At 36.1% G+C, this 9,866-nt stretch overlaps 1 non-coding gene across 1 annotated transcript; it reads left to right on the top strand.

Moving 5' to 3' along the window:
- Positions 1 to 8,173: 8,173 nt before the first annotated feature.
- LOC131171482 (small nucleolar RNA R71) lies at positions 8,174 to 8,280 on the top strand. Its single transcript, XR_009142142.1, has one exon. It is a non-coding gene; the product is annotated as a small nucleolar RNA R71 (small nucleolar RNA).
- Positions 8,281 to 9,866: the final 1,586 nt, after the last annotated feature.

The following is a 9,866-nucleotide window of genomic DNA, read 5'->3' as shown; positions in this document are numbered from 1 at the left end:
AAATCTCCACCAACCTGCAGAAACAAATTTTAATGTCAAATTTGAGTTCAATGGGATATAAGATGAAACAAAATAAAAGAAAAAATAAGTATAAGGAAAATTTTTGGGCGCCTCCCAAAGAGCACTAATTTTAGGTCATTAGCTTGACCCTCTTTAATTTAGTGAATTAGTAGATTATCAAGGAAACAACTTGTTCCCTTTCTCAATGGGCTGGCCTGTGATATAAATCTTGAGCCTTTGACCATTAACTTTAAAAAGACCAGAATTTTCACTCCAAATATCCATAGCTCCATGTGGATAAACTTTGACGACCTTGAAAGGACTAGACCATCTTGATTTCAACTTTCCAGGAAAGAGTCTAAGTCTAGAATTATATAACAAAACCAGATCATCCTCTTTAAACTCCTTTCTTTTAATATACTTATCATGCCAAAATCTAGTCATTTCCTTAAAAATCCTAGCATTCTCATATGCATCCAACCTTATCTCTTGAAGTTCATTTAATTGAAGTAACCTTTTCTCTCCAGCATTGTTTAAGTCAAAATTCAAAGTTCAGATTGCCCAATATGCTTTATGCTCCAACTCAACTGGCAAATGACATGATTTCCCATAGACTAGCTTAAAAGGTGTAGTTCAATGGGTGTCTTGTAAGCTATCCTGTACGCCCATAATGCATCATCTAGCCTCAATGACCAATCCTTCCTTGAATGATTAACAATTTTTTCTAGAATTCTCTTCAATTCCCTATTAGATACTTCAACTTGCCCACTAGTCTGAAGATGATCAGGTGTAGCTACCTTATGAGTAATCCCATATTTCTTCAAAAGATTTTCAAATTGTTTATTGCAGAAATGAGATCCACTGTAACACCCTAGGCAAATCCCACATCGACAAAACACGGGAGAGATGCTGGGTTCATAAGTTGATGGTTCGTAACTCCTAGTGACGCGTTTTAAAACCGTGAGGCCTAGTATGGGCTAGGTCAGAGCGGACAATATCACTAGTGGGCCGGGCCATTACATTTGTGGTATCAGAGCCGCTCCGCGTGCAAACTTGAACGATGGTGGGGCAAACCTCAGCGAGGACGCTGAGTCCCATAAGGGGGGTGGATTGTAACACCCTAGGCAAATCCCACATCGACAAAACACGGGAGAGATGCTGGGTTTATAAGTTGATGGTTCGTAACCCTTAGTGACGCGTTTTAAAACCGTGAGGGCTTCAGCCCAGAGCGGACAATATCACTAGTGGGCCGGGCCGTTATATTTGACAAATGTAATGGCCCGGCCCACTAGTGATATTGTCCGCTCTGGCCTAGCCCATACTAGGCCTCACGGTTTTAAAACGCGTCACTAGGAGTTACGAACCATCAACTTATAAACCCAGCATCTCTCCCGTGTTTTGTCGATGTGGGATTTGCCTAGGGTGTTACAATCCACCCCCCTTATGGGACTCGGGCCTCGCCGAGGTTTGCCCCACCATCGCTCAAGGCTGCACGCGAGCGGCTCGATACCACAAATGTAATGGCCCTACCACTAGTGATATTGTCCGCCTCGGCCAAGCCCTCGCGGTTTTAAAACGCGTCAATAGGGGTTACGAACTATCAACTTATGAACCCAAAGATCTCTCCCATGTTTTGTCGATGTGGATTTGCCTAGGTGTTACAATCCACCCTTTATGGGACTCGTCCCGCCGAGGTTTGCCCCACCATCGCTCAAGGTTGCACGGAGCGCTCGATACCACAAATATAACGGCCCGGCCCACTAGTGATATTGTCCGCTCTGGGCTGAAGCCCTCACGGTTTTAAAACGCGTCACTAAGGGTTACGAACCATCAACTTATAAACCCAGCATCTCTCCCGTGTTTTGTCGATGTGGGATTTGCCTAGGGTGTTACATCCACCATCACTGATTATAGCTCTTGGAGATCCAAATCTAGTGAAAATAAACTTTTTCAAAAATTTTACTATTATCCTTGCATCATTTGTAGGGGAAGCAATGGCCTCAACCCATTTAGACACATAATCTACACCTACCAAAATGTACTTATTCCCAAAAGATGATGGGAATGCTCTCATGAAATCTATGCCCCAAACATCAAACAACTCAATCTCCAAAATTCCTTGTTGTGGCATTTCATTTTTCCTTGAAATATTCCCAACTCTTTGACGTCTATCACATCTTAAAATAAATTCTCTCACAATTTTAAACATGTGTGGCCAATAGAATCCAGCTTAAAGTATTTTACCCACTGCTTTATCCACACTAAAATGACCTCCATAATCAGAAGAATGACAGTGCTCTAAAATGTTTCCTATTTCCTCTTCAGGCACGCATCTTCTAACTATGCTATCATTACATCTCTTGAATAACAATGGGTCCTCTCATGTATAAAATTACACATCATGCAAAATTTTCTTTTTTTGTTGATAGCTCAAATCTGGTGGAGGAACTCCACATGACAGGTAATTGACAAAATTTGCAAACCGTGGCAATGCAGCAACAACAACTAGCAATTGCTCATTCGAGAAAAACTCACCAATTGGTAATTCCTCTTTATTTCCATCCTTACTCTCATACTTAATCCTTGATAGATGGTCCGCCACAACTTTTTTAACTCCCTTTTTATCTTTAATTTATAAGTCAAACTCCTGTAGCAATAGAACCCATCTTATCAGTCTTGGCTTTGCTTCTTTTTTATTCATCAAATATCTTATGGCGGCATAGTCTGTATAGACAATCACTTTTGATCCAACCAGGTATGATCTGAACTTTTCCACAACAAATACCACAGCTAAAAATTCTTTCTCAGTGGTGGCATAATTTACTTGAGCATCATCTAGAGTTTTGCTGGCATAATAGATTGCATAAGACCTCTTCTTTTTTTTTTTTTTTTTGACCAAGTACAGCTCCCACAGCAAAGTCACTAGCACCACACATAATCTCAAATGGCAATGACCAATCCGGAGATTGCATAATAGGGGCTGTTGTTAGAGCTTCCTTCAACCTATTAAAAGAATCAAAACAAGCGTGGTCAAAATTAAAAGGAACATCATGATTTAACAAATTTGTAAGAGGTTTAGCAATTTTTGAAAAACCCTTTATAAATCGCCAGTAGAACCCAGCATGCCCAAGAAAACTTCTAATTCCTTTCACTGAAGTTGGTGGAGGCATCTTCTCAATCACTTCTACTTTGGCCTTGTCCACTTCAATTCCTCTATGTGATACCAAATGTCTAAGAATAATGCCTTCTTACACCATAAAATGAAATTTCTCCCAATTTAGCACCCAATCTGTTTCTTCACATCATTTATGCACTTTAGAGAGGTTAGATAGACAATTATCAAAAGAAAAATCATATACAGAAAAATCATCCATGAAAACTTCCATAATTTCCTCAATAAAATCAGAGAAAATGGCCATCATACACCGCTGAAAAGTAGCTGGTGCATTACATAAGCCAAAAGGCATCTTTCTATATGCAAATGTGCCATATGGACATGTGAATGTAGTTTTCTCTTGATCACTAGGATGTATTGGGATTTGGAAAAAACCAGAATACCCATCCAAATAACAAAAATATGAATGTTTTGCTAACCTCTCTAACATTTGATCAATAAAAGGCAAGGGAAAATGGTATCTCCTAGTGGCACTATTAAGCTTCCTGTAATCTATACACATCCTCCACCCTGTGACAATTCTAATAGGTATCAACTCATTATTTTCATTTTTCACAACGGTCACAGCTCCTTTCTTAGGAACTACATGAACTGGGCTAACCCAACTACTATCAGAAATAGGATAAATGATCCCAGCTTCAAGAAGTTTTAAGACTTCTTTCTTCACCACCTCTTTCATATTAGGATTTAACCTTCTTTGATGTTCTATGGTAGCTTTAAAATTATCCTCTAAAAGAATCCTATGCATGCATACGGTAGGGTTTGTACACTTTATGTCATCAATGGTGTACCCAATGACTTTTCTATGTGCTCTTAACTCTCTCAGCAATTTTTTAACTTGTACATCACTAAAATTTGCATTAATGATGATAGGATAAGTTGAATTAGGTCCAAGAAAAGCATACCTTAATATAGGTGGAAGTGGTTTGAGGTCTACCTGTGGTGCGTCCTTCTCATCTAGCAAAGATGGGTGTGCAACTTCATATTTCAATTCTTCAACTTGCAAAACTTGATCTCTTACAACTTCTTGAGTAGCTTCCAAAGTTTGAGCAAAAGCTGCAACTTTAGGATATTCATCCTTTGTTGTTCTCCTATGTACCAAACAATTCTCCAAAGGGTCCTCAGGATATCTTTTCTTAAATTCTGCTTCCAGAATCTCATCAATAACATCCACCCTTAAACATGGATCAACTCCATGACGTTTCTTCAAAGTCTGATTCAAATTAAATTCCACATCCTCTTCTCCAACTTTTAATGTGAATCTACCTTTCTTTACATCAATTATAGCCCCTGCTGTGGCTAAAAATGGCCTTCCCAAGATGATAGGTATGTGATATCCTCTTCCATTTCAAGAACCACAAAATCCAAAGGAATGAAAAATTTTCCAACTTTTAAGGGCACATTCTTCAAAATTCCTACTGGATATTTGATGGATCTATCAGCTAGTTGCAAAGAAATGGTGGTGGGCTTCAATCTCCTACCTTTAGCTTTTCACAAATGGAGAGTGGCATCAAACTTACACTAGCTCCAAGATCACACAATGCCTTTTTAATACTAATATCCCCAATGTGACAAGGAATAGAGAAACTTCCTAGATCCTTCAAATTTGGTGGAAGTTTATTCTGTAAGAGAGCACTACACTCCTCTGTTAATGCTACAATTTCATAATCTTCTAATTGAAGGAGCGAAAGCATGAGAAACACAACTTTACACCATTGAATTTAAAAATTTTCACCTAGAGTCACATGCATCATGCAAGATTTATTTTTATCTATTTGCTTTCAATGATAAACAACATATTAAAACTCTTTTAATATGTTTTTTTGATCTATATTTGCCATTTAAGATTTTAGAATTAATCAGATTAATTTTAGAACCCTAGATTAAATCAAGAACAAATACACAAACCTCTTGATGCACTGCAGTGTATTTGTGCCTTTCAGATGCATCTTCAGGACACCAGATGTTGTCCCTCTAGCTTGTCCACACTAAGAACACCTATGGCAACCCTTGAACAGCTTCTAAAGCTTTTTCTATGAATTAGAAAATAAAGTTATACCTTTTAAGAGATTAAAGATGTAACCAGGACACTAGAAATAATTTCTAGTATTTTTAATTCAAGAGATTGTTTGCTAATCTCTAGAAATAGATGAGAGAAGAAGATGAAGAGAGAATGGGAGCTTCAAGGTGGTGGCACAAAGGAGAATAGCTACTGGTTGTGTTATTTTCTTTTTATAACAACACTTATATAGCTAGGTCAACATATTAAACCATTGCCACATTTCACCCACTGATTGGTTCTAGGCTTAATTGACCCAATGACATTGTGCCAAGTGTCAAACTTATATTTAATCTTAATTTTAATTATCTTACATGATTAAAAGACATTTGGCAAGCTTATGTGTAATGCCATGTGTCATCATCTCATGGTGCCACATGTCACCCTGTGAAATGACCAAAATGCCCCTGTGTCTTAATTTTGAATTCTCAACGCAAAATAATTATTTCTCTTCTTCTAATCAATTTATATCAAATATAAATTAATTAATTAATCTCTATTAATTAATTTCTCATTAATTAAATTCATATTTAAACACTTTAAATATAAATTTAACTTATATTATACATCCAATAATCTAGATTTGGTTTCAAGTCATGCTAGGGACTTTGCAATCTAATTGCAAACCAAACATATTTAATTAATCAATTAAACTCTTTAATTAATTAATTAAATCATATTTAATTAGGTGATAACTTGTGTATGTGTGTGACTTACTAAGCTCATCACTAATTAGCAATGAGATATGATATCAACTCTTAATATCATTAGAACTCTTTCTTACCACAAATGATTTCTCTAAACCATTTTATGAACGTCATAGACCATTGTTAACACCTAGCATAGCATGCTATGGCCACCCATTCAGTAATAAGGTTTACCTTAAATGAACCTATAATCATATGTTACCATGCACTAGAATCTCTCTGTTACAAAAATCCCAACTCAAGCTGGAGTCATGGTTTATGTCAAACTCCATTTGCTATGAATATTATGTTCTCTTTTAATTCTAGTTCTTGATTAAAAGATTTTTCTCATCAGAAAATCTTTTCTGAATAAATCTCTGTCCTGGCTAGAAACTTGAAACATAAAAAACAATTAAATGAACATAGGATTTTATCCCTATTTACTTAGAGGAACAGATTCCATCTTGATCAACACCTACCTACATATATAACTAGTAGGAGCCAACACATGCCCATATACCCATAAACAGTACAAGTATGAAAGCAATATCAAACTCAAACCACCTATATACAAGATAACTGTGCTATCTCAGGTCTAAAGATTATATGCACTGATATGATTTATGACAATGCATTGACAAGAGTAAACTCCATGTGCTTGTCATAAACGTCACTGGTTCGACCTACTTATCATGTATAAGTGCCTATCATGTTTGTTATATGGCATGAGACTCACCATTCCATCTTATTTATATCTCATATAAATAACTTGGGAACAAACATGAATACAATCTTTCTAGATAAGTCATGTCCTTATTGTGAAATATCCTCGATTGTGAACCTATTTATGATACTTTGTGCTAGAAATACTGTCACTCATAATCTTAACAACTTAAGAATAGCATTTCTAACAAAATATCAATGGACCTTTTCTATTACACATAAATATATTATGTAAACGAAAAAGTGAAAATGCCTTTTTATTAATAAAAGATGCACAAGATACATACTAAATGATATGCTCTAGGGCATATTACTAACACTAATCTCCTCTTGTTTGACAAAATTTCTTTCAGGAATTTAGCATATGAGGGCATTTGAGAAATGGCACCTGTAAATGGAATGTTGATATATAATTTCTTCAAAACTTCTAAAAATTTCCCAAACTGCTTATCTAGCTTTGCTTTCTGAAACCTCTGAGGATATGACAATGGTGGCTTGTATGGTGGTGGAGGCACATACTTTTCCTCTTCTTCTTTTTCAATTTCCTTCTTTTTGTTTGCTTCCTCATTAACTTCATCATGATATGGAATAGATTCATTTTTGTCTTCATCTTCTTTCTTCTTTTCCTCTTCTACCTCATATTTCTCTTCTTCTCCCACTATTTTCCCACTCCATAGGATCATTGCCTTGCAATGTTCTCTAGGATTCTCTGGTTGACTTGGAAGTTTCCCTTGTGCTTTGCTAGAAGAGCTTGCTTGTTGAGCTATTTGGTTTTCCAACATCCTCTTATGAGTGGCAAGCTGGTATATCCTTGAAGTTAATTGTTGAATCATTTCTCCTTGTTTTTGTTGAGCAGTTAAGAAATTTTCCATCATAGACTTCAAAATTGAATCTTTGTTTGAAGACTAAACTAGTGGTTGTGGAATAGGTGCATTTTGATTCCTTTGTGGTGGAAATCCAGGTGGTACTCTGTTTTGTTGAAAATTCTGCTACTGCTGCTGCTAGAAATTAGGAGGTTGTTGATAATTCTGTTGCTGCCCTTGTCGACCTCCCCAAGAAAAGTTAGGGTGGTTCCTCCATGCTGGATTATATATAGCAGAAAAAGGATTACCAACTAGTTTCTGATTGTAATTCCCAACAAAATCAACTTGCTTATTTCCAAACTCTTGCCCATAGGAAGGAAAATCATTGATACAATGCATATTTCCCACACCAACATCTTCTGTATGACTAGATCCTCCAATTAATGAGTCAACCTTCATGCTTAACTTATCCATTTTTCTCATCAAAGCATCAAATTTGGCATTGAACATACTCATGGCATCTAATTCATATACAACAACTGCTGGCTTCTTCATTCCATTTCTTTCACAGCTCCATTGATAGTTGTTGTAAGCGATTTTATCCAATGCTAAATAAGCTTCATCTTCTGACTTCTCCATAAGATCACCTCCTAAAGATGCATCAATTATACTTCTAATTGCTAGAGAAACACCATTGTAGAAATGTCGAACTATCATCCATTTAGGGATTCCATGATGTGGACATCTCCTTTGAAGATCCATATATCTCTCCCAAGCTTCATAGAGACTCTCATCGTCCCTTGGTCTGAAAGAAGTTAATTTATTTCTCAATTTTGCAATCTTGCTAGGAGGAAAGTATTGAGCCAAGAAAGCTTGTGATAACTCATCCCAAGTAGTTATTGAACCCAAAGGTAATGAATGTAACCACTCTCTAGCACGATCCTTCAAAGAAAAAGGAAATAATCTCAATCGAATGGCATCATCTGACATTCCATTTATCTTCAGCATGTCACTAATCTCAAGAAAATGTGCAAGGTGCACATGTGGACTCTCAGTAGGACCTCCCCCAAACTGTGATTGTTGAACCATTTGACAAAGTGAGGGCTTCAACTCAAAGTTGTTTGCTTCCATTCTAGACCTTGTAATACTCGATCTAAAATCTCCAAAACTAGGAAAAGCATGATCCTTAATTAATCTGTTGTTGTTGTTTGCCATAGCTTCTATCACTTGTTGCTCTTGCTGTCTTTGAATTCTTAGTTTAGCTTTTCTTCTTTTAGACTCTGCTCTTAAAGCTTTAGCTGTCTTTTCAATCTCAAGATCAAAAATTAAATCAATTTCTGCACCTTTTGTTCTTCTCATATAAAAGATATGTACCTGAAAAATCAAAAGAAGAAAATCTCAAAGTATAATGATAAAAAAAAGAAATTAAAGTAAAAAATAAAATGCCCAAAGTAACCAAACAATCAATCATCTAATATCAAACAAAACAAATCCCCGACAATGGCGCCAAAAACTTGATTGCGTATTCCGCAAGTATACGGGTCGTTCAAGTAGTAAAGAAAAAATATCGTCCCACAGATATTTGTTGTTTAAGTACCAAACTATGAAAGTTATGATTATTTGGGCTATCGATAATTTGTGCCAAAAATAGAGTAAGAGATGTAGCAAATTAAATTAGGACAAATAAGGAAATTATAATGAATTAAGTATTTAGAGTAAAAATGGCAAAAAAAAAAGTATTTTTGTCACCTTTTTTCAATCACTGAATTCTAGAACATTGTGCCCACATCTCTTCTTCCCCACGCATTAATTCCCTTAGCCCTTTTTTTATATATATATATATATATTTCCTTCTGCTTCTTTATCTTTTCAACAGATTCGAACCCCTCTTGTAACCATTTTAACCCTTATTTGCAATCAACCATTTGCCCAGATACACTTCAAAACTAGGCTTTCTCCCATTCCTTCAATGCAATACTACACATTCTAATTCTACCCTCCACATCACACCCACTCGAACCAATACCCTAAGTTTTCCATACTTCTTTAATGACCTAATAACATAACCCATCCCAAATCCACATATGTCCAAATCAGAATGGCTTAGGCTTTAGCCTATTATCACTTCTTTTATGGTACCATTTGATTTGAATTACACAATGATCCAAACCTTGTCTTAACAAATGAACAACCTCAAAATCTGGATATAAGCTCACCCAATCTACATTAGCAATAAAACGATTAATTCTCTCTTGAATATTTTCAGGCCCCATTACCATTACTCCATGTATATTTCAATCCTTGAAACCCAAATCATCAAACTTATACAAATCCAAAGCTTTGTGACAATCATCCATCCTCTATTGATCATGCAACACTCCTCCACTCTTCTCATCTAAAAATAAAATTTCATTGAAATC

Source organism: Hevea brasiliensis, chromosome 12 (assembly GCF_030052815.1).
Source record: "Hevea brasiliensis isolate MT/VB/25A 57/8 chromosome 12, ASM3005281v1, whole genome shotgun sequence".
Taxonomy (NCBI): Eukaryota; Viridiplantae; Streptophyta; class Magnoliopsida; order Malpighiales; family Euphorbiaceae; genus Hevea; species Hevea brasiliensis.
Note: the sequence above shows the minus strand (reverse complement) of the source record. Positions and strands in the feature narration are given on the sequence as shown.